A 13,288-nucleotide genomic window follows, 5' to 3' on the forward strand; every position below is an offset into this window, starting at 1 on the left:
GAAGTTGGGCTTATTGAATGCTTCTAAAAACATGATTCATATAGGCCAACTTGGCATTCTTGCTATAAATTTCTTTATGAGATGTTCCAGACTCTAAAACATGGAGGAGATAAAAAAATATATCTCAAGGAACTTGTGGTACATGTTTCAGATCTTTGATTTCTATAATTTAGGAGATATACCCTGAGGAAGTTTGGTATCCTAAATACTCCTAAAGTTGCATGCAAACTATTTGAAGAAATGCCTAAAAAGTTTCATAATTGATTGCACACAAAGTGTTTGATAAAATACCTCAAATATAGAAATAAGAAAATTTCATGACTGAGTAGTATGTTTCAACAAGGTATGCAATAGAGTGGTATCTCCATATATTTAATTAGGATTTAAGGGAGAAAAATGTGATTCCACACAAACCTAAAGAAGGACTAGGGGGTTGGTTGTAGAAATTAGGTTGTAATTTACAATTGCTCATGAATTTTTAACCAAAATTATAGGACACAAACCCACACTAATGCTTTTCGGACATTAATTCACAATTTAGAACAAAAATATCAGACATGCAAGAAGAAATAACACACACGCAACAAGTATTTTTATCTCATGAAAGTAATCTACTAAAAACCCCAATGCCTACTCACATTAATTTAATGAATAGAGATGTATTACAATTTATTTGCTCAACTGAGATGACCTTGCAAGTGCACAACCTATCTCTCTGCTCACTGAAGGCCTCTGACCCAAACTCAGTCAAATTTTGCCTCGGCTTTAGCTCCTATTTCATTGCGTTATTTCTTGAGGAATCAACCCCTATTATTTAGGAAATTCCCTCAATTTAATTATGCAATTCCTTTAGGTTGATCATCTGACTGCATGCAACACCTATACACTCAACATTAGTCTACAATTGATGTTACATTGCCTTGGAATGTCCACCTCAACTGGGTATATCGAATTTTCTGCATGCACTAGCTATTTTGGGTTGATTGATTAGTTAACTTGATGATCATTGAGTTTGACTTATGTCCCACTGCTTAAGTGACCTTCCACTAGTTCCTCCAAAAGTTAGAACTAGTTTAACTGAAAACAACTTGAGATAACTGACCTTGATTGCTACAAATTAGCAATCACACATGCATAACTAAACTCTAACTCCTCCAACTCGAATTTACTAAGTAAAATAGGTGACATAAGCAATGTCACACAAGTTAACATCATCCAAGTTGTATGTTGATGTGAAAATTCAAATTTTCTCAATTTAATCAAGGAAAAATAAAATTGAGAATTTCTTGCTGCATTTTTCAACACTCCCTCTCAACAAGAAAGGGATTATCAACCACCCCTATCCTGCACCTATGGAACTCGAACTTCCCTCTTGACAAGGCCTTTGTCAAAATGTTAGCATATTGTTCCTCTACAAAAATGTATTGAAACAACATTATTTGCCTCTGCGTATAGTCCCATAAATGTTGATAACTCATATTTATATGATTGGATGGATCGTGAAAAATAGGATTATCAGAGAGATTGATGCAACTGTGATTATCACAGTAAATCACAGTTGGATCCATCATCTAACCAAACAATCCAAGAAGTATATTTCTCATCCATATCGTCTCACATGTTTCTTGATTGGTAACCATGTATTTTTCTTCTCCCAATCTGAGTGCCATAGATCTTTGCTTCCTTCTATACCAGGAAAAAATTGTCGACCCAACACTGAAAATTCCACCTGATGTACTCTTTCAATGTGATAGAATCCACACCCAATCTGCACCTGTGAATCACATAACTTCACTCGCTTTTTCCATCTATACCATAGTCCAAATTGGGTAGTTCCCATGAGTTACGGTAGAACATGCTTAACTTCCCTCCAAAATAACTTGGTTTGCCTAACCATATGTTATTAGGAAAAGTAGTGTCCATTCATAGCTGCTATTCCCACTAAGACGGGTAGCTATCTTAGAAACAAAAAAACTAAAGTTACTTGCCTTTTCCTTTATGAGAGATAGATGAGAGAGAAGCAGAGAGTACCAACCTCAGTCTTTCGCTAGTCTCCTTACTTGTTTCCTCTCTCCCTTGATAGAGATTTCACCACTCCTTTCTCACTTGTCCCGCTTCAAAGAACCCCTGTAGAGTCAAGGCAACAAAATACCATCAAAGCATAGAGATATATAACCGTAAACAATATAGGATCAGATGTATATTAACCATACAAATGCATATACAAATACAAGATTCAGAGATATACAAATATATGGAGGAAAACTGAAATAGCTTTATTTATAGAAGTAGTAAAAGAGAGGATTACAACCAAGCTGTATGATCCAGCATCATCCTCCCAACATGAAAGCCCTCTTCACCTCATACAAAGCAAGATCACCCAACAATACAATGTCTTCAAAGAGAAACCAACAACACTTCCTTACAAATTACAAAATTCCAGCCCCTGGATCTCTAGGATGAGGGATCCATATATAGATGTTTTCAGGAGAGTGAGTCAGCTTCTGGGATTTTGATTAGTGCCATTTCACTTATAGTCCTTGGTTCCACTTGGAGATTTCATGATCTCTTACTCATCCCTGAGCGAACTCAGAGAGGCAAATGTCATATGAGCAGTTTCTAGAAGATTCTTTGAGTTTCCACCTAGCAAACTGCTTCTGCCATTTGTCTGCTCTCACTCATTGCAACCTACAGAAGGGCTTTTTAGTATACATCGCACCCCCCATGTGTAACAGGTGAGATGCATCGCACCCTCAACATGGAGCAGTCTGTATGGTCCAGTTTTGACAAGTTCTGAGCAGTTTTTCGGGGAGAACTTCTGGGAAATGATGTAATCAGCTGACCTTGTTCCTTTAGGGTATGAAACAACACTTTTAGGGGTTTATAAGCCCTTGGTTTATGGACATATGTGATTGGGGTTGCAGTGCCCAAATATGTCTATAATAGTTGCCCCCTAAAGCATGAGGTCGTAAATCTTCTGATGTTGGGTGAAATGCTTTATTATGAGGATCCGAGGTTTTTCGAACTAGAAGTCAACCTGTAATAAGATACAATACAATACATTATCTTCATAATATTTTCATGATCTAGCTGAGGCAGGTATTCCCATGCTTAGCTTTATAAATACATTTTTATGTACATAGGACAGATAATCGTTTGTGTGGCAGACTGATGATTCTGGTAGAGTCATCATCCCTTAGCTTGGATGATTATCTGTGCAGCAATGATGTACATTTGATGTCTTTATTTTCCTGAATATATCGCAGCCTGGATGGATGAAACTAGATCTGGTGTCTTCAAACTCATTCAATCTTCACCCGAAGTACAAATCGATCCATGTGAAAAGATGTTCTGATATTGAACATGGAAAGACATCGCCTAATTACCAGCCAATAGTGTAAGCTGTTAATAGGCGCGAGAGGAATCACCGATAATGATAATGACCCTCAAGGTATTGCAGTACAATCCATGTTGTGTGAATACATGAGTTGATGTCGAACACCACGCAAAATCTTTCAGTCGAAGGCCATTGATGTAAACCTGTCGCTGGAAGTGAGAAACTTGTCATTGAGGCATGCAAGCTTCAAAGTACTGAAAGGGTTGTTCCTAAGTCAACTTCTTGGATAATGAGCTGATGTCGACAAGAAGTGACCCGTCATAGGAGGGCCTTAATGAATCCCACATCTATGACACAGAACAGAGCAAATGATTTTGTGGAGGTGAAAACGATCTGATGATACAAGGTTCAGGGTGGCAGTCATGAAAGAATGGAGTGTTCAGGTATTACAACAGATGAGGCGTTAGCTAGGTTGGTGAATTCTCTGAGCGACTTCTCTTGAACATATCGACGACACTGAAATAGATTGGTGGCGTTAACCCCAAGATGGATGGTACAGAGGACCAATGGTGATATGACTAATGAACGAAATACCCAACCCAAATCAATCATGGTGATGGAGTGAAAGTGTCATGTTCAAGAGTGACTTGCTACCAATGAAGTTATTCAAGTTTTCTTCCCTTTTTCCCTAGTCATTGCTGACCAGTACCTCTTTATTTTTGTCAAGCTTGAGGAGGATAACATATGCTTGTTCTATAATTTTCCCTTCAGGCAAACCTGTCGGTATGTTTTAATGAGCCTAGAGACAGTGAAACGCGCTCTTGTCTGCATGGACAAGTTTGTTGCTATTGTTTTAACGAGTTTAACGACAAAGATAACTCGGTCCTTTTCAATTTTAGAGAGTCTAAAAAGAGACAGAAAGGCAACTCCAGTAGTCCTTTTTCGTAATATAATCCCTTAAGTCCGAAAAAGTATAAAATAATATGAAAGGGATGACTTTTCGATAGTTTTAACGAGCCGAACAAGACAAACGCTTGATCTTTTTGTGTAATGATCCCTCATGTCCAAAAAGATTAAAATATATAGGAGGGATGGAACTTACAATGAATTTAACGAGCTGGAGAGGCCATTTGCTTGACAATCTTTTCATATTTTACGAGTTAGATGAAAAGAGCTTAAAGGAGACTTGTTTTTTGAGGAACGAATGATGTTTTTAGGATAGTAGCTGGTTCCAGGTAAGATTTGGAATTTTTCAATCACGGCAGTGTAAAGAAGGTGGCTAATAGAATCACTTGTCGCAGCTGTTCCTCAAAAGGGTAAACAATCAAATGGAGGCGTATGATCGGCTAAAAAAGAGTGGAGGTGATGGTAAGAACATGACCAAGGTTCAAAAGCTGATAATTATGTGATCACAATGGTTATTTACCAAAGGTGGGTTCATTTTTTAATGAGCTTGAACTCTGGGGGAACATGTGCTCATTGCTAGGTTTATTTTTTAACGAGCTTGAACTTTGCGTAAACTTGCTCGTGCCAGTTGTATAATAAGGATGTCTCTCATCAGGTGGTTCATTTTTTAGGGAGCTTGCCCCATGCGCAACTTTGCTCCGAAGCCTTTTGTATGCAAGCTAGAATTGACCAACCTATGAGGTTAAAGGGTTGAGAGCCTACAAACTAAGAAAATAAAAGGTCGTTTTTCACTTGCATGCAAAAAGGTTTGCATGCCCCCAGGTATAAAGAGAATTAGAGTTTCCAGGTTACCATATGAAAGTTCTTACATTAGCAAGATTGTTCCATCTGCGTAGCAGACAAAACGCTTCATTGGATTTGTCCATCGAAATGGACAAGGGTGATTGTTGTTAGTACCAATCACATAACCTTCGACGGGGCCATCCTTTTCCATTCTAATCCCACTTTCCTAAATGGATAGGGGGTCAGACTAGTCATATATCCTACGTGGAAAACTACCCTATATCTGGGGTTTTCCTACCGAGGCAGACCAAGGCACATGCCCCCTGGGTTTCAGTCACAATCACCGAATCACTCACGCTCATCAGGTGGACGGACTAGAGATTGATGAGGCATTCCTTGTGAAAAAAGACTAGTTAGGGATGGCATTTGACTAATAGTTGTGTTCGAACCAGGGAATGAAAGCTGGTCACTAGGTGGACCACTCTGCCTTCATGCGGAAAACACATCACTCGAAAGAGTGAGGAAACAATAGCTCCCATGCTATAAATTTAGTCACACCCAAGGAGTAGATTGTAATCTAGAGGCCCTTTGTTATGAAACCAGCTCAAGAAAAGATAGAAAAGATAGATCAACGCCTTAGAATTCAGCCTCTTCGAGGGGGAAACCTCCTTTACATTACATAAATGAACAATTCCTGGATGATACAAATGACAAAACCTCCTTTCTATATATAGGAGTCTAAGGAGTCACAATATAATCCAACCGACCTAACAATAATAATATAAAGCCACAAAAATAACAATAGAGGGATTCTATGGGGCACAGAAATAACAATATGGGGGTAATAGGGGCACAACAATATAAATAAGGGGTATAACTACAATAGTAATGGGGTAATCACTAGTATTATAGGGACCCAACATGCCCCTCTCCTTCAAAAAAGTGTTGTCCTCAACGCTTGAGTAGTTCTGGATACTTCTGCATAAAATTCTCATCCTCCCATGTGGAATCTTCAGCGGATAAGTTCTTCCACTTGATAAGATACTCTGAAATTGATCGATTTCGTAGCTGTCGAGTTCTTGTTTCTGTGACTGCTTCTGGTTCCAATATAATTTTTCCTTCCTCGTCAAGTTCTGGCAATATTGTTTGAATTGGGAGCTTGTCACCTATAACCTTCTTTAAACATGAAACATGGAAAACTGGGTGCAATCGAGAAGCTGCAGGAAGCTCCAATTTGTATGCCATAGTACCAATCTTTTGCAACACCTTGTACGGACCATAATACTTTGGTGATAATTTATTATCCTTCTTAGCTTGCTTTAGGGACATTTGCTTATATGGTTGTAGCCGTAGGAATACCCAATCACCTACATCAAAACTTCTTTCACTGCGATGTTGATCTGCCTGTTGTTTCATTCTATTTTGTGCCAACACGAGGTTATCCTTTAAGAGTTGGAGGACTTGTTGTTGATGTTCGATGTGATGTTCCACTGCCTGAACCTTAGAATTTTCTCTTAAATATGATGTGATGGATGGTGGTTGATACCCATAAAGTGCCATAAATGGGGTCATTTTTGTTGCTGTATGGAAGGAAGTGTTATACCACCATTCAGCCAGAGGCAACCATTTGACCCATTGTGTCTGTTTATCAGATACAAAGCAACGAAGATATCCTTCCAAACATTTGTTTACTATCTCAGTTTGCCCATCAGATTGAGGATGATAAGATGAGCTATGAGCTAACTGAGTACCAAGACAAGAAAATAATTCTGTCCAAAAATTTCCAGTGAAAATGGGATCTCTGTCACTTACAATAATCTTTGGGTTTCCATGTAGCTTTTGAATTGTTTCCATAAATGCAGTAGAAACTGTACTGGCTTTAAATGGATGTGATAATGCACAAAAGTGTGCATACTTGGTAAGTCTGTCAACTACCACCATGATGACACTCTTTCCCTCAGACTTGGGTAAACCTGTGATAAAATCCATTGAAACCTCCTCCCAACGTTGGCTTGGAATGGATAAAGGTTGTAATAGACCGGTGTCTTAATTGTTTCAACTTTATTTTGTTGGAAAACCAAACATTCCGCCACAAACTTTTGAATATCTGATTTAAGGCCATCCCAAAAAAATTCCTTCTTAACCCTGTGGTAAGTTTTTAAAAATCCTGAGTGCCCTCCTAAGGGAGAAGTGTGCAATTCCATAAGAATCTTTTGTTTTAGCTGGGAATTCTTACAGAGGTATAAGCGATCTTTGTACCATAACGAATCATTTTGCCAGCTAAATGTATCAGAAGTACTGGAATCTTGTTGTAGCTTTCGAATAAGTGCCCACACTTCTTCGTCATTCTTCCATTCCTCCCTTGCTTCGTTTATCCAATCTGGTTGGATAATAGAAATGGCACACAACAATGCTTCCACATCCTCATCCTTTCTTGAGAGTGCATCTGCCACCACATTTTGCTTCCCTTTTTTGTAGATGATTTCAAAGTCATAACCCAACATCTTTGTGACCCACTTTTGTTGCTCTTCAGAGGATAATCTTTGTTCTAAAAAGTATTTAAGGCTATCATGATCCGTTTTTACCTTGAAGTGTCTTCCCATTAGGTAGGGTCGCCATTTCTTAAGTGCATGGAGTATTGCCAACATTTCCTTCTCATAAATAGCTTTGCTTAAAAACTTTCCCTTGATTGGACGACTTTCAAAAGCAATGGGTCTTTCATCTTGCATTAGAACAGCACCAATTCCATTTCCTGAAGCATCACATTCCACAATAAAGGTTTTTGTGAAGTCCGGTGTAGCTAAGACCGGTGCTTGGCACATTGCCTCTTTAAGATGTTCAAAGGCCTTTGTTGCTTCCGGAGTCCATGAAAATGAATCTTTCTTCAATAATGTTGTTAGAGGTGCTGCTATTCTCCCATAATTCTTAACAAACTTGCGATAATACCCTGTCAACCCAAGAAATCCTCGCAGATGCTTTATGGATGTGGGGATTTTCCATTCCTTAATGGCTTTAATTTTGCTAGGGTCTACCTTAACTCCTTCATGAGATACAATATGACCCAAATATTCCACCTCCTGGACTCCAAAGAAACATTTGGATCTTTTTGCATATAATTGTTTCTCCTCCAATAGTTGTAGCACCCTGTCAACATGTTCAACATGATCCTTCCAAGACTTGCTGTAGATTAGTATATCATCAAAAAATACTAACACAAATTTTCTAAGGAATGGTTTGAAAATTGAATTCATCAAACCTTGAAATGTTGAAGGTGCATTGGTAAGGCCAAAAGGCATGACCAAAAATTCATAATGACCCTCATGAGTTCTAAATGCCGTTTTCGGAATGTCTTCAATCTTCATTCTGATTTGATGATATCCCGAACGAAGATCCAACTTGGTGAAGTAAATTGATCCATGCAATTCATCCAGTAATTCATCAATAACAGGAATGGGGAACTTATCTTTAATAGTGAGCTTGTTGAGCTCCCTATAATCTGGACACATGCGCCATGATCCATCCTTCTTGTGCACCAATACTACTGGAGCTGAGAAAGAACTTTGACTCGGTTGAATTATACCAGCCTCTAGCATTTCTGCAACCATACGTTCAATTTCACTTTTTTGGACATAGGGATATCTGTACGGCCTGATGTTTGGAGGAACACTTCCTGGAATCAGATGAATAGCATGATCATGATCACGCATAGGTGGGAGACCCTTGGGAGTCTCAAATACCTTGGAATGATTGTCCAAGACTTTTTGGAGATCTGGAGAAATAGATGATTCCAATGTGGAAACATCTAGCGAACATAATTGTGCAATTACACCTCTTTGCTCCTTTTTTAGAAGCTTTGTCATACCATTAGAGCTGATTATCTTTCCTGGTTTCCCTGCAATACCCCTTAATTCAACTTCCTTTCCTTCCGTAGAAAATTTGATGAAAAGTTCTTGAAAATTAAAAGCTATTGTACCCAAGGATTGTAGCCATTGGACTCCTAGTACAACATCAGCACCTCCCATTGGAATGGAAAGCATTGGGCTAGTCAATACATATTCTCCCATGGATAGCTTGATATTATGGCACTTTCCAGAGCAATTTATTGTTCCTCCATTTGCAATCATCACTTGACACTCTGGTGCTGGATATAGGAAGCAATTCAATTCTTTTGCTACCCTACAATGAATAAAATTGTGGGTGCTTCCTGAATCAATCAACACTATTACCTTTTTCTTCTTGATTTGTCCTTCTATCTTGATGGTTTGAGGAGTGGTAATTCCCGCCAATGCATTACAAGATATGGTCGGATTTATTTGTTCTTCATCTAGGCTTTGTTCCTGGAGTATATCTTCTTCTTTTGACCTTTCTTGCTCCTTTTCTTCTTCCTCTTCACAATCTATGTAGAATAATTTCTTCTCAGCACACTTATGACCTTTAGTGTATTTGCTATCACAACTGTAACAAAGCCCTTTTGCTCTTTTTTCTTCCAATTGTTGTGGTGTCAACCTTATAGGTTGTGGAAGACTAGGGGCAACAACACTTCCGTCTTTATAGTTGTGAGTGGTATGCTTCCTGGTTGCCATAATTTTGCTTTCCATTTTTCTTGCTAACCTGAATGCCTTCTCTAATGAATCAGGTTCCCAAAGGCGAACATCATGTTGGATATTATCCTTTAAAGACCCTATGAACACATCAATCCTATGCTCCTCTGGAATATCTTTTACCCTTATGTTCAATTTTTGGAACTCCTCAATGTGCTCCATTATTGAACCCTTTTGTTTGAGACTTATCAATTGGCTAAAAAAAGTGTTGCTTTTTGTATCCTCATAATGTGCTATCAATTCTTCCGTAAAAATTGCCCAAGTGATAAATTGTTTACGAGAGCAAAGCCATTGATACCATACAAACTGATTTGGTTCCAAATATAAAGTTGCCATACGTACCTTTTGTGTGTTTTGCACATTATTGAGATCGAAGAATTGCTCCATCTGTAATATCCATGTGGCGGGATCCTTGCCATCAAACTTCCTCATATCGATTTTTGGAATATGGTGATTCTTCGATCCAACATTAGCATCTATGGAATCATGATTAACATTTCTTTTGTTCTCATCATGAGTTTCCTTTACTACCTTTTCACCATTAGTGACCCTTTCTTGTAGCAACTTCTTCAATTCTTCCATATCTGTCTTCAAATCTATCTTCAAATCTGCCATGTCTCTCTTCAAATCTGTCTTCAAATCATCCATCTTAGCTTCCATGCCCTTTATCTTAGATTCCACGCCACTTATCTTAGCTTTTGTTAGCTTTTGTGAGCGTGACATTTGTTGCACTTGTTCTTGTAATTTTGATATATCATGTAGCATTTCTTCCTCTTCTTCATGAGTCATGCTAGAGCTTTCAGGTTCCTTACTAGGTGTTTGCATTTTCTTTCCTCGGGGCATCAGTTACCGATAATAATGCTTTACTATGCCCTTTGAATTCCGTTAAACCAAGCTTACACAAAAATTAAAAAAAAAAAACTACACACCTTTTTTCACTTTATAGAAGCCTGATATTGAATCTGATGTATCTCTGTAATTTCGGATCATCCAATTCTAAAATTGCTACCTGTAGTAGCCTTCTACGTCCTCTTTCCAATGCCACAAGTCTGAGCCAAATTGGATTCTCCAAGGAAGAGTTATGTGAAATCTCCCACAGTGACTTGCTTTTAGACTGGTTCAGTAGAGCGAACTTGTACGACGTGCCACGAGTCACTGTTTCAACCTTTGAATCTAAAACACACACACAAGAAACTACAGTCCGTCCTCTTTTTGTACCTTTTTATGAAATTTCAATCTGATCCTCAGAGAGAAAGTTATGACGATTTTCCCCAGGTCACCTGTTTTGAATGTAATTCAGGAGTCTGCAAAAAGACCAACTTCCTCAGATCATATCTCCGAAAATATCACGGAAAAAGCTCTGAAATTCGGACCCAAGGTTCAGCGCCAATTCTTCTCAAATGGGTTTTTTTTCGACTTCTGAAACGTCACAGAAAAAAAGTTATAGCGAAAATGCCACGATGACCTGTTTGGAGCAGCGAAACCCTAGAATCCAAAGCTCTGATACCAAATGTTATGAAACCAGCTCAAGAAAAGATAGAAAAGATAGATCAACGCCTTAGAATTCAGCCTCTTCGAGGGGGCAACCTCCTTTACATTACATAAATGAACAATTCTTGGATGATACAAATGACAAAACCTCCTTTCTATATATAGGAGTCTAAGGAGTCACAATATAATCAGCCAACCTAACAATAATAATATAAAGCCACAAAAATAACAATAGAGGGATTCTATGGGGCACAGAAATAACAATATGGGGGTAATAGGGGCACAACAATATAAATAAGGGGTATAACTACAATAGTAATGGGGTAATCACTAGTATTATAGGGACCCAACACCCTTGGACTACCCTCACATTTAGATGAAAAATTTTCCTTCTCAAAGTTATAGGTAAATTTGGAAGGATCCCTAATGGTCGACTCGTTCCTTTGTTGGAGCCTAACAGATTTCGAATCTCAGGCAGAAGTGATGGTGAACCAAGCACTTTCCAAGTAGTTGAAGACAGGATACTCACAGAAGCCCCTTCATCTATGATAGTACCAACCATGATCATTCTATAGGCTTGTACTATGATTCAGAATGGTACATTAGATGGTAGGCAGGGTCTCCCTAATAGATTCCAATCGAAGGAAACGACTAGATTGCTTGGAGGAGGGATTGAATAAACAGCTGGATAAGTCTCCGACGAACTTCCTTCCTGCGGTAAAGGAACGGGTAGATTGCCCCCATGTTCATCGGATTCTTTGTTAACGAAAATAATTTGAACAGTGTCGTTCTCATTCTCTTTGGTGACAGTATCATTTGAAGGTGGACCTTCTGAAGACAAGATTGGGTCGACTACCGTCTCGACCTGTTGAATTTGGTCTGGTGTGGACTCAGAGGGTTTATCTTCAACAATAGATGCTTCGACTAACCAATGGTGTGTTAGTTAGATTTTCATCTAGCGATGGACTCGGCAAGAGTTTCTTGTATCCAGGAGGAAGTCGCTGCGGTGAAGTAGGACGGTTATCCAAGACTCTTTTAGCTTCGTCCAAGAAGGGACAACGGTGGAGGGCATGATTGCCTTCACACAACCTACAAGGAAATCTAGATCTTCCTTTCTGTCCATTGACTTCATTTTCACTAGTTGATGGTGTGCTCTCAACGTGATCATTAGAGGTTGAAGACACCGGATTGTGCAAGCGGGGAGACTAGTCCCTCAGGATCCGTGGGATGCAGGGACAATCTCGATGATAGTGGTCTCCCTTGCAAATGACACATGGAGATTTAGGTTTGGAAGGTGCAGTGTGTGGATTTTCACCAGGCGATGCATGGTTGCCCCATTTCACCGTTGGCTTCTTCTTCTTCTTCTCCTTCCTTTCTTCTTCTTCTCAGTTACTTGGTTTTTAGTGTTACTAGTTTCACCAAGCGAAGAGGAAGAAGGAGAGGGAGAAACAAACGAAGTAGAAGGTGGGGGAGTGACTTCAGGATCATCTAGTTGCTGATTCGATTGCTGAGGAATTGCGGTGTTTTGAACGACAGAGGTCGAGAAAAGCCATATTGGCAGGCCAATTGTGAGTCCTGGAAGGGACAATGTAGCCATGTGTGGAGCACCAACATCTCCCCAAGAGGAGAAGGGACTAGGATTTCCCCCAAGGGAAAATCCTTGATTGGTAGACTCCATTTTCTCAACCTAAGACCAACGAGGGAATAGTGACGTTATTCCGATTAAAATAAATTTTATGACGCTTTGACACAACTTGCTTTTTCAATTTTTAAGAGTCAAGAAAAAGCTAAAGATGACTCTAGTCGCCTTCGATTTTTAATGAGCCCGAAGTGACAAGTGCTCAGATGGACCTTTTCTTTTAAGGAGTCTAAAAAGGAACGAAAGTGACTGCTCTGGAAATCTAGACAGAGGGATTACCAAACCAATCGCAAAACTGTTGAATACTTTTTACGGTACAACAATCAATCTTCCCGAATGTTGTGTTTAGTGCATTGCGATCGATAGAGCGGCAAACACGACTTCCTAAGGATAAAGGATGTAGCCTATTGTGGTCTCCCAATATATACTCGACGGTACGTGGGAGAACAAGTCTGAACTGGCACTTGTCGTCTCAAAGAGGAGGAATCACCCAACCTACAATGAAAGCGATAATTACCAGGCTTTATGACA

The sequence above is a fragment of the Pinus tabuliformis genome, chromosome 5_1 (assembly GCF_031772625.1).
Source record: "Pinus tabuliformis cultivar Carrire ecotype Pingquan chromosome 5_1, CPIR1, whole genome shotgun sequence".
Taxonomy (NCBI): Eukaryota; Viridiplantae; Streptophyta; class Pinopsida; order Pinales; family Pinaceae; genus Pinus; species Pinus tabuliformis.